Source organism: Pinus tabuliformis, chromosome 9 (assembly GCF_031772625.1).
Source record: "Pinus tabuliformis cultivar Carrire ecotype Pingquan chromosome 9, CPIR1, whole genome shotgun sequence".
Lineage (NCBI taxonomy): Eukaryota > Viridiplantae > Streptophyta > Pinopsida > Pinales > Pinaceae > Pinus > Pinus tabuliformis.
The window spans coordinates 540,900,032-540,920,851 of record NC_142307.1 but is presented as its reverse complement, the minus strand read 5'-3'; the positions used below and the strand labels follow the sequence as shown (position 1 = coordinate 540,920,851).

The following is a 20,820-nucleotide window of genomic DNA, read 5'->3' as shown; positions in this document are numbered from 1 at the left end:
GAATTAGGATGACGAGAACTATGATTTGAAGCTAATTTTATCAAGATTCCACCACTTTGAGTTTTAAGCCTAATTTTGAGCACCTGATCACTCCTCGCCACTGGAAGCCATTTGGACTCCAAAAGATCACTTTCAATTGTCTAGCATGTGAGGGTATAGTTCCCTCACCTTTCCAACCTCTATCCATTTGGGTTTTAAAGGATTTGTACCCTTGAGCCCCACTTGAAGACAATCGACACTTCCCCTTTTTGATATCCTTGTTCTTCTGTCAAGTATAGTGTCTTGCTGAAGCTCATCAAGGAATTCTGGAGAAAAGTATTCAATAGATGGTGTTAGTGTCAATCTTTGAAACCTTCCACCAGTGATCAAATATGCTCTTACAAAGTGGTTTTAGGATGTCAAAGTCAAATTTTGTCATTTCAGTGAGTCTTCAAGTAAAATGGTCACTAGGTATTAGGTCTAGGGTTTGTTTTCACTCCTTCTAATTTGTTCCAAATGTCGATCCATGTCACCATTCGGCTGAGTGTACCATCATTAAAATATTTGTCATCATCATTTCAGGTTTCCATGGGTCATTTTACACCTTGTTCGTGCTTCAGTTGTACTTGGGTAAGGTTCATTTCCCTCTCCTAGGGTTTTGAAGGTAATTTCTCTTGGATGGTCAAATAATCAACAAAACTTGTATCCTGATGTTCATACACCTTCCCCTATCCTTAATGTATCTTATTAAACACTTCCCATCACTGATATCCCTCAAATTCATCATTTTCCCACAAACCCTAACTTCTTGCTACAATTTGACAATTTTCTAGGCTAGCCCTGTGTTTTTCCCTTTTGGACCCCTTCCCCTAACTCAATATTTGAAATTCCACTTTCCCCTTTTTCATAACATCTCTCTCTACTTCCCAAAAATTTCTCAAGAATTTAGAAGCCCCTTATCCCCTTCATTTCACTTCATTTCGACAAATCCCCTGTTCCACACATCAAGATAGGGTTTACTCAAATGATGTTTCTGAGAAAGAGAAGATGAATTTGACAAATGTGAGAGATTTTTTTGTCCATAATTGACCCAAAAAGAAAAACCTCTTTCAGTTTTTACACAGGTTTCACAATTTGGGAGAAATGTCGAAAACATCATTGGCCTCAAGAGGATTGATGCACTTCTAGAGTGACCTTGGGAAAATCAAGATTTCACCTAGCTGGGATGTTCAAATGACTTTCTTGATGATTTAAATGATATCTAGATAGAGAGATATTTCCCAAGAGCTATCATGAGCTTAATTTGGAGTTGAGGAAGACCTTCAAAAGTTGACTGCAACAACACTCTGCATTTAGGTAGCCTCATTTTGCACATTTTGACCAGTCTTGGGAGATTTGACTTTGATAGGGTAAATAAACTCCAAATTCCAAAATTCAAGATGTTATGGAAATTAGACTCGACAAGATTTCCAATGAGCTATCCTGAACCCAATTTGGACACCTAGAAGGCCTCTAAAACTTAGTTTGAAAGCGGCGTTGCTCATAGAATTAGTGGTGCTGCACATAGAAATTTTGCAAAATAGGAAATTCCAGCTGATGCGCAGTGCCACTGGCACTGCGCATTGAATTGGTGCATCCTATTGACAAATGGCTTATAGATTTGGATTCAACATCAAAAAATAAGCAAACCCAGAAAGTTTCATCAATTTTGGAGGAGATCTTGGCCACCAAAAGGGCAAAAAACACTCAAAAAGTGCCCTCTCTGCCACTTTTTGGACACACAAGAACCAGTCTTGGGAGAATCCACTTTTGAGGGGGCAAATGACCTCCAAATCAGAAAATTAAAAGTTTTCCAGAAACTAAACAGGCAGGGCTTTCCAAAAATCTATCTTGGGCCTGATTTGGATGAGTGGAAGGCCTCCAAAAGTGGCCTTCAAGCAGTGCTGCACATCAGGCAAATTTTTGCCAATTTTGCCTCAAAACTCAGAATTTCACCCAGTTTGACTATCAGTTGACTTTTTCTCTTCTTCTTAGTAAATTTATAATGGCTAATGATGTGATATGTTGTAAATATGATGAAAAATTACTTGAGGGGGTAGATACATCAGTTAGAGGTGGTTTGAGGTTGAATGAATCAGTTTCCATAGTTTTAGAGGCAAGCTGTTCCACTGCCTATTTTCTAGTTCCTAGTTTAGATGTTGTTGAAACAGCTCCTTGACTCATGGATTCGACCCCTGATGGCTAGCATAGGTGGTTTGATGCCTATATTATGTATTTTCTTAGTCATTTGTAAAGGTTGGACTCTTGTGGATGCTTTGAGCTTTATTGTAAATCACTTCTGCAGTTTGGCAAGGAAATGAACCAGGGTTTTGCAGCATTTTGTGGGATTCTTGTGGTAATGTGTCTTGGCATTGTTTCTTCCTTTGCTATTTAGTTTCTCTTATGTGTATATATGCCAACATCTATTTATTTCTTCATAACTAAATGAATCAAGATAAATAGGTGGAATCCATTGATATTTAGTGCTTTACCTTGAGGATACATTTAGTTTTTAATGTTTTCTACTATTTGAAGAGGACTCATGAACTTTGCATGCCCTCTCCAACTCCTCACCAGTCTTAGACTTACCATCACACCCAATTCAAAGTGCCAAAACACTTACCTACCTTGCCCCACAGAACCTCCTGCAAATCTGAGTTGATTTCCCGGACCCAAAGCTGCCTTCTTCATTTGATCCAGTAACCAACCATTAAAATAAAACAAAATTCTTTGACCTAATATACCTAGCCTAAAATCAACATTTATTTTCAGTCATCTCAAGCCCTAGTTGCCATATTCTAATTGAGATTAACAAGGAGAGAGCCCTCTCCCGACCTGGTAGGGCTAGCTACCAGGTTAAGCATGGTTTGATGTTACCCTAGACCTGCCTTCCTTCAGCCTGAGGTAGATTTAGGCACTAACAGATGGAATTTGAATATTCTCTCCTTGATCTTCAGTCAAAGGAGGCTCACACAACCTTAAATTCTCAACATTAACAACAACATAAATTTGCATATATGAAGGTAAATCCAATCTGAAGGCATTGTTACCAATCTTTTTGAAAATTATGAATGGACCATATCTAATTGGTTTTAGCTTTTTACCTTCTCCTTGGAGCCTCTCTTTGTTAATGTGAAGGCAAACTTCATCACCAACTTGGAACTTGTGATCTTGATGATGCTTGTTGTGCCTTGCTTTGTACTTGCCTTGGATTTTCTCAAGCTGTTCTTGAACCTTTTGGTGTACTAATTGGATTTGTTCAATGAACTTTCTTGCTTTGTCTATGTCTCTATGACCTTCAATAGAAACATCTTTGCCAAAAATAAAATCCAAAGGATATTTAGGCAAGTATCCCAAGCATGCCTCAAATGGCGAAGTTTGAGTTGAAGAGTGCTTGGCTCGGTTGTAAGCATACTGAATATAGTGCAAATGTTCATCCCAAAACTTAGGATGCTTGATGCAATAGCCACGAAGAAGATGTATCACTATTATGTTCACCACTTCTATTTGACCATCTATTTGTGGATGAAAAGTTGTAGTCTTTTTCAATTTGGTGTCCATGAATCCCCACAAGCTTGACCAAAAAATCCCAACAAAGTGAGAATCTTGATCACTAACAATGGATGTGGGAAATCCAAAATGCACCCAAACATTCTGAAAGAATAACTGAGCAGTTTGTTTAGCTGTAACTTTCTTTTTACATGGCATCAAAATACACATTTTGCTGAACCTATCCACAAATACATACAAATAATCATGACCTATTTTTAGCAATGGAAGACCTCTTGCAAAATCCAAATAAACCACCTCCCACGGTCTTGAAGGAACTAGAAGTGGTGTGTATAATCCTAGCTTCCTATCGTTAGGCTTACTGATTGCACATAATGAAGATCCTTTAATAAAATGAGACACACTTTCAAGCATATGAGGTCAATAACAATACCTTTGTAGATGTGCCACCATCTTACTTACATCAAAATGACCAACAATAAGAGAAGTATGTTCCTCTCTTATGATGTTAACTCTTTCTCCCCATGGAATACAAAGCTTGCCAAGATGGTACGTCAAGTTATCATGCAAATGATAATCCAATTCCTCTAGTTGGTTACCTTGACTCAAGCTTGCATAAACATTTTGAAAGTCATTATCTAATGCATATTTCTCAATATAACTTTCATGTAAAAAATAATTATGCTTGAGTAAAGTAGTTGCACTAACAATAGGCCTAGAAAGCATATCAACAAATTTATTGTAGATACCTTTCTTATACCTGATTACCAAGTGGAATTGTTGAAGAAAACCCATCCATTGGAAGTGCCTTGATTTATGCAACTTTGATTGAGATTGCAAGTATTGCAATGGTTGATGATCAGTGTGAATGACGGTTTCCTTACCCATCAAGTAGTGTTTCCATTTTTTCACACTTTGCACCAATGCATACAATTCCTTGTCATATGTAGGATAGTTAATCACTACACCATTAAAAGTTTCTGAATGAAAACAAATAGGCTTACCATGTTGCATGAGGACTGCACCCATAGCGTAGTCACTAGCATCAGTCTGAATCTCAAATGACTATCTCATGTCTTGAAGTGCAAGTACTAGAGCTATACTTATCTTTTTAGTTCAATTCATCAAAGGCCTTTTGTTGTTTTCCTCTCCACTGAAAAACCTTCTTCACACTTGTCAATGCATGTAAAGGTGCAGCTATAAGAGAAAAATTAGCAATGAATTTCCTCCAATATTGGGCTACTCCCAAAAATATTCTTACCTCAGTAACTATCTTGGGCCTTATCCAATTCACAATGACAACAACCTTGGAGGGATCTATTTGCAACTCACCTCCTCCAACAATATGACCCAAGTAAACTAAAGACGTTTTTCCAAACTCACACTTTGACATCTTAAGATACAACCATTCTTTTTTCAAGACATCAAGTACTTTTCTTACATGCATGACATGTTCATCATGATATTTACTGAAAATTAAGATGTAATCTAAGTAGAATATGACAAGCTCATCAAGAAATGGCCTCAACACATCATTCATCACACTCATGAATGTAGCGCGATCATTACATAAGCCAAATGACATAAATAGCCATTCAAACAAACCTTATTTTGTTTTGAATGTTGTCTTCCAAATGTCTCCTTCAGCTATTGTAATTTGATGGTAGACACTTCCTAAGTCCAGCTTAGTAAAATTATTTTCATCTTTCAATTGATCAAGTAAATCATTTATTCTAGGCAGTGGGTAATGGTTCTTTACCGTAATTTTGTTCAATGCACAAAAGTCCACACACATGCACCATGTTCCATCCTTCTTTGGCACCAAGACAATAGGTGAACCACATGGTGAGGAAGATGGTTTGATGATCCCTTTATTCAACAACTCTTGAATTTTCTTCTTAATTTCTGCACTTTCCATCACTGACATCCTATACATGCCAATGTTAGGAAGAGGACAATCTTGCTGCAACTGTATCTCATGTTGGATTCCTCTCTTGGGAGGTAATCCCTTTGGTTCCTAAAACATCTCATCATATTGGTTAACTACATCAACCAATTCATATTTCAAATTTGAATTAGAACCTTTAAAAGCTTCATTATCAACATCATTCTTGGGTTTAATCATTAGAAGCAGAAAATTCTTGCTTGAATTCACTAGTCTTTTCATTTGCCCCGCATTAACAAGAGAAATATTTATTTTCTTTATATGAGCTCTTACAATATATTCTACTCCATATTTGAACAAATGATATTTGTTTTCATGTCTATGGAAGATAGCTTTTTTGTCATAAAGGTATGGACTGCCCAAAACTATGCCATAGATATCTAATGACACAACATCAAGCTCCACTTCATCTATGAAATTTGCAGTAATGGCAAATTTCAGTTTACACTTTCTAGTAATCTGCAATTGTGCATTGTCACACACCCATCCAAGTGGATATGGTTTACGATGTAGAATGGTTTCCAAGTTTAAACTTTTGACAATGTTTTCAGAGATAAGATTGGGTTGAGAACCACTATCGAAAAGATCATCAATCTTGTTTTGTCTTGAGATCACCCTTATGTGAAAATGTTCTATTCTCCACTTTTCATTTGGCGTTTCATTTCATGAGTTCAAAGAACTAGTTCTAACAATGGATTCTTTTCCTTTAACCCCATGGCTGTGATTTTAGTTTCATCGCCCAAATTGGATCCCAAATCCTATTGAGTTGTTGCATTTGTCTTTTGTTTTCCCTTGTTATTGTTTCTCTTTGGTCTCTTTTCGGGACGAAGCTTCCAACAATGAGCTTCATCGTGACCCTCCCTAGAACAATGTTTGCATGTAACCTTCTCTCCTTCTTTTTTGAAAGATGCATTTTTCTTTGCCTTCCCTTTGAAAGCCTTTTCCTTTCCTTTACTCTTAAATGGAATTTTACTACTTTCTTTTGGGGTGTTTTTCACTCTTGCCTCAAGATGAGTGGCTTGCACACACACATCATCTAGATTATTGGGATTAAACATTAAGATAGTATGCCTAAGGTAATTGTGTAAAGCCACTATTTATTGGGTGTGGAGCCTAATTATCTTTTGTACTCAAAGGTATTGCTGCATTAGATCCCAGTTCTAAATGGGGCGGCAATGCCACCCGTAAAATATTCACTGTAGGGGGGGTCCAAGGGAGGGTGGCTGTGACCTTTTGGGAGCCCCCCCGGCGAGAGGATTAGGGACATCGCCCCTGAAGCTAAGAATAGATGTAAAATTTCCTTGTAAAATGTTGTAATTTCGTAGTCAATTTGGACCGTTCATTAGGCGGAGATCTGACGGTAGAAGTTATGTTTAATTTAGGGTTTTTTGCCCTAGAAGGAAACCCCTTGCTATATATGAGGGAATTGTATTGCGTCTATGAAGATCTATATTTTGAGTGAGGAAGAGAGAGGAGATTGAGAGTGAAGAGGGAGTTAGAGCGGATTTGCTGTAGGTTGTTTCTCTTCATTTTACTAGATAATATAAAAAGAAGGACTCGTTGTTTCTTCGTGGATGTAGCCCAAACTGGGTGAACCATGTATATTTGTGTCTCTCTTGTTTTATGCGTTTTCTGTGTTTATATTTTTGCAATATTTTATGTGTTCCATTGCTCTATAATATATAATTTTCTAACACTATTTACTTCAGCAATGTTTCATGTGATTGCAAATCTACACCTAACATGAAAGACTTTTTTCTAAATTCTTGGGTGTAATTTTGCACATTTTTACCTTTAAGTTGTCTAAAGTTCTACCAATTCATGATGGATTTCTACATATAAGCTAGAGGGTAGAATTGTATTTTGATTGTAGCAATGAAATCATTCCAAGAAATTGAGATCTTATTGTGTTTTTTAATCTCCTCTTGGGTCTTTGATTCCCACCATACCAGTGCTACACCCTCCATTCTCAAGGAAGCTAACTGAATCTTTATGTCATCCTCTTGAAGGTTTTGAATCCTACAATAGACCTCCAACTGATGAATCTAATTATCAAGCTTCTCTGCATTAACTTCACCATTATACATGGGCAGCTCAAATTTAACATCAAGTTTTAAAAAAGGTGATTTACCAGTTCCTTTTGAAGTATGATGATGAGTATGAGTAAGGGTTGTGTTAGTGGAAGAGGGTGAAGATGCATGTGAAGAAGAAGATGAAGAATATGGTGGAGAGGGTGGAGGCTTGTCTCCATCTCCATTACCTCCTCCTGAAGAGCCTTCTCCTTTGGGAGGTTTGGAACTTTCCCCTTGCAACCTGGTATTCCTCTCTTCATAAAGGACATTCACCATCGTTGTCATATCAAAGAAAGCATTTATGTAGGTCTTCTCATCTTCTGTCATGTTTGTAGGTTCTCCTTCATGAGACATGATCTTTGGAGTCCCAAATTCAACTTGAGACTGAACTGGTATTGGAGATTGTGGAAAACTTGCTCTCCTTCCCCTTGAACCAATTTTAGGGCTTCTAACCAACTTCCCTTCTCCTATTTTGAGTTTTAACCTTGTAAGCATGACATTAACTTGCAAACAGTTAAATCTTTCTTTCACAAATAAAACCTAGTGCTCTGATACCAAAATGATATGATTTAGAATATTAGATTGTGCTAAGATCCTCCTCAAATTAGAAACAAAATGCTTTCATTGTGCTTAAGGATTCATGAATTTTTGTAAGTGAAATGATGAGATTTTATGTTAATTTTTTGAGAAATTTAACATAAATAAGAGACTGAACAACTACATAAACATGTACAAAACATCATCAAAAACACATTACAATAGGAACATGATAATTGAGTTCACCCCTCCTGGGCTACGTCTCCTTCGTCTAGCTTCCAATGGCTTGGGCCTCTCTATTATGCTCAAAAGTGTAAAAACATGTGTTTACAATGCTCAAATTCTTTTGAAACTTGCTCCAATGAGTCCAGTATCCTAAAAAAATGGTACCCTAACCTCTTTCTCCTCCTCCTTTGGTCGAAAACTGCCTTAGTTATGACTTCTTCTAGTCTTTCCACAATTTCCTCCTCCAAATTTGGCTAACTAGTTAAATTCATTATCTGGAGTTAATTTTGGCAGTTCCGCTGAAATTGGTGGTCCCACCAACTTCCCCGCCAATGAACCCATCTATCTCATGGTTAAGGCCGAGTGGTCACATGCAAGGTGGTTAGGTCCGACGGTTAAGGTGACGGTTCCAGCTTGTGGCAGTAAGGTGGCATTCACATGTTGTGGTTAGGGAGGCTGGCTGTCAAGACTGACGGTTGGTGATGCAGTTACCGTGGTGGAAACATAACTGTTGTGGGTTGCGGATGAGGTGGTCAAATGGGAGGGCCGTTGGGGGTTATGCTGGCGGTCTCCCCCCAACCTGGTGATCAGTTTATAATAATACAAACTCGCTTACATTAATAGTTAAGAACCATCATGCAGGTGCAACGGGAGGCCTTGACACTGTGAAACGGGAGGTCATGGGATTGACCCTGGCCTCTGACCTGTCTTTCCAACCAATATTTTAGCTGACCATTAGGAGGACACATGGCGGCCATAAACTATTGGCACCAATAGTTCCATCACAAATCGTAATTGGCCATAGCAAGGATGGTTCTCCATAACGGGCACTGTGTTGTGTGATATGCTATTGTGATATCGCAATCGCAACCTGAATCTACCAAGGCTGATTTTGTAAACGCACTTGATCCATGCGATGTGCGATTTATCCCGTCACACTCCGACTTCGCTCTGGGGTTGATTCTTTACCGTTGACACAACTCCAATCTGCGATTGGGATATCACAAATCGCAACTTGGTAGTGCTGAGGACCTCTTCCTTATATGATCTGTGAAATGCAAGGCCAAGGGCATCCTGCCACTTGGCACTTCCCCATTTGCTGAAGACTCCTGCCACATCATCTTCTCCTGCCATCTGTCGAAGTCACACATGAACTTTGAATTGCTCTAACTTCTTCATATGATCTCAGATTCGAGTGCCATTCACACCATTGGAATCAGGATGACAAGCGCTTTGATATGAAGCTAAGTTTACTGAGATTTTGCCACTTTGAGTTTTGAGCACCTGATCACTGGCCCTTTTCCAACTATCCTATAACTATCTAGGATGTGAAATTATCTTTAACACTTTTTACCATTTTAATTTACATAATTGACCATATGCACATTAACATTAAAGTAGAAAGATCATTTATGTACATCATGTATTCATACTTGACCCTCAACATGGGCCCCATAGTCTGTAAAAGTAATTTTGACAGGAAATCATGACTGGTATCTCCTATCATATAGGTGGTATTCATTTCAAATTTCCACATAATAATTAAAATGCAATTTAGAAAAACATTACCATATCTTCTATGCACAAATATTGCATATAATAACGATAAATATTATACCTTTACATTTGCAGTTGCAAATCACATTGCAATGTTTTACTTTTCATTGTGCTTCCATTAAGCTACCCCTACTTAATTACACTAGAAACATTAGTCACAACTGCTTTTGATAAAACCATACCTTCTACAAAACACTATTACTCATCAATGTTCTCAATATTTCAGCAATGTGGAAAGGTATTGGTCTTGTTGTTTTCTCATAAACCATTCCATGCATTAAGCGTAAGCATAACAAATAAGACTACATGCATGGAACTTTAAAACAAAATTTTCCATGAAGTTTTTTTCCAACAACAGTTAAGGGAATAGAACCTTAATTATTGACGTTCCCATGGTTCTAATTCATTTTGTTTACGCATATGTATCTAATCAACAACCATTATGCAATATTACTAAATTGAGTTAATCACATAGTCTTTTCTTGGTTAAACAATTAGTAATGCTAAAATATTCAAAATGTCATCCAGATTTTTGTTTAATGATGTCAACGAAGAAACCACATGTCCACAATATAATGGAATGAATTGATTAGGTTAAACATGTAATGTTACCACAATATTCACACACATTGGATGAATTTTGTTTTAAAGGATGAAACTAATTTATTCGTTAAATGTAGAATGCATACTAGCTAGCATCACCATTGAATCATCAACTTATAGATTTGTGAAATTTTAACAAATAACGTAATAAAAAAATTTGATTACCACTAGTTCTATCATTAAGTTGATCAAACATACATAATTCATTTCATCTCATGCATTTCAGTACATTATAGTGCTATCAAATAATCATGGTTTCTCTCATCAGACCAATTATCATTTATATATGTTCATATACAAAGCCACAATCCCTGACATAACATTTCATTTCTTATAAATTAGTCAATTTGAGGACACTATTGTATCATGATATAAGAACTTATAGTCATGCGATACTAAATAATCAATACTACCAACAATCTTAAATTTAATCAAAATGCACGACAAGATCAATCGTCAATTAACAATTACAGCCAAGTCCTACCATTTGACTCATATTTGTCTTTAACATTCAAAGGGGTCCTTCTGATGTATTTAAAACATTCTATTGTCCTTATCAAGGATAACCCTTGATTTTCTACATTTGTTGGGTCTCACAAAAAACAATACATGCATTCACTTTTTCTTATAAGCAGTGCATTGTAACTCTAACCACTTTTCTTTAAATGAGCCATTAAACATTATCAGAAGTGTATGCATGCAAAGGTTCATAGTTAATTCACACTATATCATTAATTACAGTGTGATTATTTAAAACTGTTCATGATTTCATTACAAGAAATGCAACATAATTTTTTTGTTGTCATTTATCCATTTAAAGATTCAAATTCCATGAGCACAATTATTTTCTAAAGAAGACAATAATTATTATCATTATTTAATGCAATTATTAACACCATCATGCATATCATATCAAATGTAGTCTACTGCAAGGATCGTCATGTAATATCGTTAGAGTCATACTTGGACTTATATCCATTAGTGTCACAACTCTACTTATTTTCTTCTTAAGGATTCCCAAAAGGCACCAATGCTATAACCTTTTTCTTAGATACCACTTCTAACATCCCCCAGTAAACCTCGTGTAAAATTACGTAGAATTATAATTTTTTATGGAATTTACTAGCATGTAACATTCTCAATCACTTATTCCATATTCCTTAACTAACCATTAGATAAAATCATCACCATTATATAGAGTAACTTTAGAAATTGAATAATAAATCACATGACATAATAACCATTGATGCAACATATTAACATAAAGCTCCCTATTGTAACCTTACATCATTTTCATTGTGCATTTAATTAGGCTATTTAATCACATATTTGATGATGTAACTGTCAACTTCGTGCAAGGAAGCAACATATTTAGAATGGCACAATAGGCAAACACATCAATGGACACCAATATACCCTCGAAACCTCGAAGGGAAAACCAACAATCATTTATTTTATTAAACATTTTGTGAGGTTGTTCACCCATCACTCAATGGATGTAAGGGACTCCATCGTTTGACCATTGATGGAAATATTAAAAATAAGTATCATCTTAAATTCAACAGAAATATTTAGAAGTTATTACATTAATCATGATGTCTTTTACCCCACAATTCCTCAAAAACTATATCTTTATGGCCTCTTATTCCCTACGGTCCCTATGGTAGATTATCCCGTGTTTGATAATCCCTTGATTTGTATGGACCATTAGTCATTGCCTTCCATAATGTTAAATATAATCGATCCTTCAAATAAGCCATAATCTTTTTCCGTAATTATTACCGCCAACCAACTCTCACATCATCATTATAGAAAATATTTATCAAACCATTAATAATTTTTAGTGTTTATGATTTAAACATCTTTTCATGTACATAAATAAAATGTATACAAAGTATCGATACATTCCCTCTTTTATTGACACCACATATGCATTAACTAAAATCACATAACCACCAAAACATGTCTATTTATCTATGCATGCTTATGTTATGACACATGTTTATTCATCTAAATTTAACATGCATAAATGAAATGCATAAACATTACTAAGGCATGCTAACATATCTACACTTCATATGCATGGTAATACATTAAAAGACTCATCATATTTACCACTTATAACTTCGCACAAAAGAGGAAAATATTTCCAAAGACAATCGCCACAGCTACCATTATTTCTTTGCACAAGAACACACTCTTTCCCAAAATAAAGACCACCATAACTATCCATATTGTTTTAAAAAGAAAACTATCACATTAGAAATTACCTTTGTGCATGTATATACACATTATTTTCAACAAGATTAACACAATAGCTATTATTTATTGCACATACGAGCACATATTCTACTTAACAAATCTAACATAATGGCTATTTTTCCCATACATGCACATACATATTCACATATTCCTTTTCCAAAATAAAACTAACTTAATAACTATTATTTCTATGTATGTATATAACACATACTCTTCAAAAAAACTAATGTAATAGCTATTATTTATGTACGTAATGTAATAGCCATTTTTTTTTTTTTTTTTTGCGTAACCAGTTATTCCTTCTTCACGAAAATTAGGAAACTGGCCATTATTTATGTGCATGTAAACACATATTATTTTTCAAGAAAACTAACACAGTACCTATTATTTTTGTGCATAAACACATTCTTTTTAAGAAAAATAGCTAATACCATTGCCAATATAAGCACATCTTCTTTTTTCTTCTAGGAACTAACAAAATAAACACCTTTTATTTTTAAGAAATTATCATAGTTACTTATCTTTTCAATGCAACTTCTTCTTTAGACATAGACTTTAACATAGTGACTCCTTGCCACTGTCACTTGTCGAAGTTGATAGTGGTCTCTATTGAAGAATGTAACTAGGTTCAATCTTCATAAAATGTATTTGATTCATTATGTAATGTACTTGTCAAAAGAGTGAAAAGCAATTTTTATTATTCTTACAATGAATTATTAAAGCATGGGTTTCATGCTTGGACCATATTTTACTAGTCAAAGTCCCCATTGTGGACTCCTAGTATTTATATTGAGTCATTAGAGTTATTATACATTTTATGAGACCTTTCTTGGGCTTTTGAATCATGTAAAAATATTTATTACTGAGTCAAATTAGGTATTTGACACTTCCACACCTGATCTAGGTGGATGTTGGTGGCCACCCACCTACCCCACTTGGACCCCCACAATTGTCTCTTTCAGTTTTTCAGTTTCCTTAATTGTAGCACAATTTACTATTTTTAGCATTTTTTTCGAGTTCTGAACTTTCGGAGGCGTTTTGAGGCCCTAAACGACGTTTTTTTGGGAAATATGGGAGCAACATGACTAGATGGATCGATGTTTCTCTCCCCGAAGTTGTATTCCTCGGATAGATCATTCTAAGGAGCTATTGTGCCCATCAAATAGAGATCGTATGCCAAAGTTACGACCCCGGGAAGTTGATGTACCAATTTACACGAAACGGGGCCCATAGTTTCGCGTTTCATCTCCTAGGGTTAGATTTTTGGATGTTTAGGGTTTTCCATTGTTTCTCAACAATAAATAGGCCTTGGTACAAAAATGTTAAAACTGTGGATTCTCCGGTCAATGATTCAAAAGATTCAAGCCACAGATCTCTGAAATCAATAAATAGGCCTTCACACCTCATTATAACACAGTTCAGAGGCATGTAGCTGCCACATCTCTTTTCAGAGATAAGCTACCATCGCTGTAGCTAGTTTATTTCCATTTCTGTTTGTAAGCATTGTTACACAAAAATATCGTCACCATGATTATTTGCAGTCAGTATGGGTCTATCATCACTTGTACTGTCCTCCTAAGCAAGTCTCAGACCTCAGCTCTTCAAATCAAGCTTTGGAAATGAGAGAAAGACATTAAAAATCAATGTAACTCTGGTTCCGCACTTTCTCTCATGGTCACTTGCGGTCCCGCACCTTATGTGTACAAAAACTGCGGACCTGCTCGCTCTGTCCCTAACGGTGTAGGTGTGGACCCCTGTGAAAGTCAAAAGGCGCAAGTTTTATCTTAAAAAACTCACTTTGGGTTAATTCTAGAGGTTTCTAGAAGGAATTTTGACGTGGATTGTTCGCTCTGAGGTGGTTCATGCATCCCAAAGGAGAAGGAGCTAATCCCTTGATGAGAGGTGCTATCCCTTTGAAGGAGGGCTTTATCCGTTTGAAGGAGGACCTAGTAACCTCCCTCCATTGCACTATAAATACTGGAATTAGGCTGGTTGCTGGAGAGGTTAGAAGCTGAACATTTTTTGAGGGTAAATGCTGGTGAAATCAAGACTTTCTAGTTGAGCTTAAGAGGAGAGATCACACATCTTTTTGGCTTCATTGGGGAGTGAGTGAAACTTGTCAAAGTAGAGGAGACTTCTTGCTGGACCCTGGGAGGAGCTTGTACAGCGTCAAGGCAAAGGTTGTAAAGTTCTTCTTCTTTTGAATTAATACAATCAAACTCATTTTTCTCAACAAGTATCTTATGTTATTTGTTTCATGGACTCCTTGACTTTCATGTTAAATATGTTTTATGCAATTGGCTTTTCAGGTGCTATTTAATTTGTTTGCCTTGTTTGCGTTTGTAGGTTCGCGAAAAGGAACTCATTTGGATCGAAGGAGCGAGGGCATCCACAAGCTAGCGTTGGACCTAAGGTAGGCCCTAAAAACACTTGTTTGCTATTGTTTATCAAAGCATATTTAGAGAAAGATAGTGTTTGGTTGGTTTGCTTGTCATTAGGTCTTCTTTAGATTATAGGAAGGTCTATCTTGTCCACAAGATCGACTTATTCTGGGTGACAAAATGGCGACTCCACTGGGGACTTGATTGTTTTCCTTGTTTTTACTTTGACCTGAGAAACTCTATTTTTGTTTCTGTTTTTGGCTTGTTGTGTGTAAAATTGGGTAGAGTTTGTAGATCCAGGGTTATTTTTCGTTTTTCATAGCTTTGGGAGAGGACCGCACCCTAGCCATTTGACACAGTGCGTACTTACCCGCAGCTTGGCTTTTAGCACAGAGCGGGACCGCACCTGTGCCAACTGTGGGCCTGTGGACCCTGTCAAAATTTTGAAAACCCTAAAATTTCCTCTGTCAGTCAGCTTAGTTTGTGTTTAGAAATTGTTATCCACTGCCCAGACCTGCATATAACTTGTCAGAAGCTTTCCTTGGATTGATTTCGTTAGTGTTAGGGTTTTAGGTGAAATTCCTAGGAGTTTTGCTTGTTGGGTTTGTTTTTCATTGTGGTTGTGTAGTGGCTCTAAGCTTAGAAGCCGTAGGGACTTCAGATCACCTTAGTGTCTACCAGCCTTCTTATGAGTCTGACCATTGATGAAATCTCCCCTTGTTTGAGGAATCCGCTTTGAGTTTTCTCTTTACAAAACTTCGAAAAGCTTGTGTTTGAAAGTTTGGATTTTCATTTTGAAAAAGAAAACAAATTTGGTTGTTCTTGACTGATTTGTGATTCTGCATAAATTAGTCCTTAGCTTGCATCTAGCTGAGTAAAACATCCTTAAAAAAGACTTTTAGTAGGCTTTGACTTCAAATAGATTTTTATAGTTTGTAGATCTCAAAGTTAGTCATTTGCATTAGTTTTGAGTCTTTTATTAAAAAATATAAAAAATCTCTTTTGAAAAAAAGTTTGTTTTTTGTAGTGATTGAGTGCTTTGAAACGAAAAAGGGAAATTTTTTGTGAAATAACTAGTTGTCTCGTTTTGAGTGCTTTGGAAAGGAAAAGATCTTCTTTTAATTTGTTTAATTGAGAAAGATTTGTGTTTACAAAGTATTTGCATTCTCAAACTCTTTCTTAGTTTAGAAGTTCATCGAAGAGAAAAAGATTGTTTAGATCATCTTAGGGGCATTTTTAGTGATTTTGAGTCGAGTCTTCATACCACGAGTTTCATCTCCGCACCTTTGGAATTAAACAAAAACCACTAAAATTAACGCTTAAAGTAAAATTCACCTAGTAACATTTTTATTTCTAGGGCTCTGATACACCAACTTAGCTTAGGCTAGTGTCTTGGAGTAGGAGAGTAATTAACTCTCCAAGACAGTAAAAACAAACAAGTAGTTGTATCTTGTGATAGGGAAGAAATCCAATTGTTGCATTTATGCTCTGGGAAAGCTCCTCTTAAAGGAGAAGCACGAGATCGTGTCTGAACCAGTGTGGGAATCAATCCTTCCTCATTGGGAACGACGCCAGATATTCACGTATTAAAAATGGTAAACCTCGGATTAACCATTGTCGAGGAGCCTAGGGTCACTTGTTGGTAAACCTTGGATTATGTCAAGGAGCCTTCAAGGGGATTGAGCTTGCTACTCTGCCCTTGCGTGCGTATCGGATCGTAGACTGTTCCCCCAGGTGTATTTGTCTCAGTTGGTAACCTTAGTGGCCATATTCTTTAGGACTCTTCCTGAGGTGACAGTGGTGGGAAGATCCCACTGTACCTGGAGCAGACATCGGCTAGACTCACTTGGATTTTCTGGGGGGTTCACTTCACTCGAGACGGTTAAGTGGAGGAACTTGTGCCAGTCTATTCATTAAGCAGGTTGCCGGGGTAACTGTTCCAACCGCCATTTCTGTATTGAACTCTGCGATGTTGGATTTCATCACCAACTAGTGTTTTCAGTCCGGAAAGTTACTGTTTGTGTGTGTTTGATCTCCTAGATTCTTTAGGTGTGTGATTCAAATTTGTTTGGTTCTCTAGAGACTTTAGGTGCTTTTTTATTGAGATTTTACTTTGTTTGCGTGTGAAGTAGTTAAAAGTCTTTAACTGTGGCTGAATTACTAAGATAGTCCCGTAGACTTCGGGGCCAGTCTCCTGAGATTATAAACATGGCTGAGTTACTGAGGAAGTCCCGTAGACTTCGGGGCCAACCTCCTGAGGAAGTACCGAGCCAACTTGAAGGCTTAAAAGTCCTCGTAACTCCTAGAGACAGTAGAGTTGGGTCACCGGAAGAAGGAGAATCTTCTTTGATAGTACATCCTGATTTTCAACCGTTAGTAGCAGATTATAATCCACAGTTAGTGTCTGTCTACGAAATCGCTGGTAGCTTTTCATCTACTAGTGATATAGGTGAAGAACCCGAAATATCCGAGCCTGAAAGTGAATTTGCTGCTACTCCGACATCGGGGTTTGTTTCTCCAACTTTTAGTGGTCTTGGTTCACCTAGGGTAGAAAGAGTAATCACTCAAGATCTTCCTTCTGGACTTATTTCTATTGAAAAACTTGCTCCGGAAGAAGAAGAAGTAGGCATCCCTATCCCTGAAAATCAACCTGTTATTGAACTAAGGGAGCGTGAATCAATTTTTTACAGTCCACCTAGGAGCAGTTCTTGGTATCTTTCTTTGACTAATTATTTAGAAAACTCAGGGTTAAGTTTTTCACCACCTCGTGCTCCTTATCACTCAACACCTAGAGGTTTTTATACTCCCGTAAATATGTCAGGACAGTCGTCCATGTTTACTCAATCGCCCGAATCCTTTTTGTACGACGGTCCATCTGTTCCCTCTGGGTATCAGTCTCTTTCTAGTAATTTTTTGGGAGCATCTCCTCAACCCATTGAGCAAGGGTTATTAACTGGAAGCAATGGTACAAAGCCGTTGAGCGTAGAAGACATTCTTATGATGTCAGGTTCTATTCCCAATCCTCAACCTCAAGGTGGCCAGTTACCGCCTGGGGGGCAGCCTCAATTAACGCCTGGGGGGCAACCTCAAGGACAGTACATACCTACGGGACAGTACGTTCCTCAAGGTCAATCCCAGACTCAATATGTACCCCAAGGTCAACCCCAGTACCAATTTATACCTCAAGGTCAACCCCAGTATCAGTACGTGCCTCAAGGGTATCAACCCCAAGGTCAATACTCGAACCAAGGTTTCCAACCACCCCAAGGTCAAACGTATGTTCAAGGAACGAGAAATGTACCTTTCAATTATCAATCCTACCCTCAACCCGGTTATGGTCCTCAGTATTCTCAACCAGTTATGGGCCAGTACCCCGGAATGAATATAGTGTGGGATCCATCGCAAACCCAACAGGTGTTGCAGCCAAGTGTACAGTTGTCATCTCAAACTGGACAACCCCTAGTTTCTGGTACACCCCAGCAACTAGTCCAGTCTAACATTCAAACTTCTGTACCTTCGGTTGTTTCTCAGCCTGGGCCTAGTACACCTCGTACTCCGCCTCAAACGACTGCTACAACTACCGCTACATCTGTTCAATCTACCCCACCTACTTCTGGAGTATCGACAGCTCCAGTTTCTACTGTTCCTGTATCTACTCCTCAGACATCTTTACCACCGTCTAGATCTACGATTCAAACTTTGGTTCAGATGCCTGTAGGACAACTTGGTTTAAGTACGGTTGTCACAAGTCAACCACAATTCACCTATCAACCGTACCAGGGACAGTACCAATTCGGTCATGCTGTCCAGCAGCCAGTTTATCAGTATCAACCGTATCCTGGGTACACTTATCAACAACCTCAACAACCCCAGTACTGTCCGGTTAATCCTGGTTTTCCAGGAGGATACAATATCCCGCACGCGATTCCTATTCCTAGTTATCCTCGATATCCTCCTCCTGGGGCTAGTCTCATGACCCAGAGTTTTAGGGATCCTAATCGGTAGTTACCGTTTATCGCAACTTTGGACCTACTTGACTTGTCGCGCCTAACGAACGATCCCATTAATTATCTTCTGTTTTGGCCGCCAATGCCGAATAAGTTTCCCAGTGACATTCCCAAGTTCGAAGGTAAATCAGGAGAGGACCCGTCGAACCATGTGATGACTTACCACCTTTGGTGTGCGTCTAACTCCATCACAGATGATTCAATCCGTCTTAGACTTTTCCAGCGCACTCTAATTGGTCTCGCGGCCAAGTGGTACATTGAGTTACCGCGAGGCACTTTTTATAATTTTAGTCAGTTAGCTACCTCGTTTTTAACTCATTTTCAGTTGCCAGTCCAATATGACAATGGCACAGAATTGTTAACTTCGCTAAAACAATCGACATCGACGTACATTTCAGATCATATTCATGAGTGGAGACGTCGACGTCGTTTAGTGAAGGTATTTATTCCGGATCAAATCTTGGCTGAATGGTTTGTAAAATCTTTGTTGCCAAAGATCACTGAAGATGTTGCTAAAGCCGGAGTTGTTACTGAGGAGCAAGTCATTGCTCAAGCACAGTACCTTGACTTGGTCTATACTCAGTCAGGTACGTTACATGAAAAAATCCCCGATCTTCCCAAGCAAAATCAAATTGCTGCAGCTCCTTCGGGATCTCATGCCGCCGATGGTATGATTGGCACGGTTAACACTAAAAGTAAGAAGTCTTCCAAGAATTCTTCCCCTATCATAACCTTTCCTGACTCCCCAACAGGAGATTCTTCTGCAGAGATTTCCGCCGATATTCACGTTGTAGAGTCATCTACAGCCAAATCAAAATCCGGTGGGAAGAACAAAGGAAAGAAGAAGAATAAAACAGACAAAAGTTCAAAGGAGAAACCTAAAAAGGCGGAATCTAATGACGAAAAGCGCAAACCTCGTTATCCTTGTCTCATTTGTGACGATGAACATTTTACAAGAGACTGCCCTCATCGGGCAGAGGTTGCGAAGATTGTCAAGGGTTCCCAAACTCCTGTTGTTTTGAAGGATCCTTTTCCGGCTCAAGATAGTAAGATGATAGGTTCATCCTCGAGTGCCAATGAAGAACCCATACTGATGATGTCCCATGTTAGGATTGCGACTCGATCGCAAGATTATGGTAGTAAGAGTCCTGTTGATGGTAAAGAAGCAGAATCTTCTCATTCTAATCCATCAACCTCAGCTCCCGGTTCCGATCCACTACAGATCGAGAAACCTAATCCAGACTTGGTAATCAAACCGCCCGCCAAGGGTATACTTCGAAAGTCAGCTTTCAATCCTGTTGAAGCCCAGAAAATCGGGTCGACAACAAGGGGGATACCCACCCGGTCCGGACCTTGGTTGGTAGCTCCTTATCCGTTTGGTATAGCGGGTCCGACTGGGGATAATGGGACCAGTTTCCCAATCTAAGGGTGTGTGTGTGTGCAAAGTTGGATGATGCTGATCTAAGAGTTCTAATCTAAGCTACTTTAATCTAATTATATGCTATTGTAATCTAATGAAAACAGCACATCTAATCTATGCTAACCCGAGGTGTATTTCTTCTATTATGCGATCTAAAGAGATTTCAAACAATAACTGCTAATAAAGATCATTCAGCTATCATAAGAATGGAAATCAATTAAGATGAACCACTTTGCATAAAAAGTTAGGCAAAACAGTTGTGAACAACATATCGCATAATAAG

General features: G+C 37.9%; 1 pseudogene; it reads left to right on the top strand.

The window, feature by feature from the left end:
* The window catches only part of LOC149149656 (actin-depolymerizing factor 8 pseudogene), a 75,966-nt pseudogene that overhangs the window by 770 nt on the left and 54,376 nt on the right, over window positions 1-20,820 (top strand).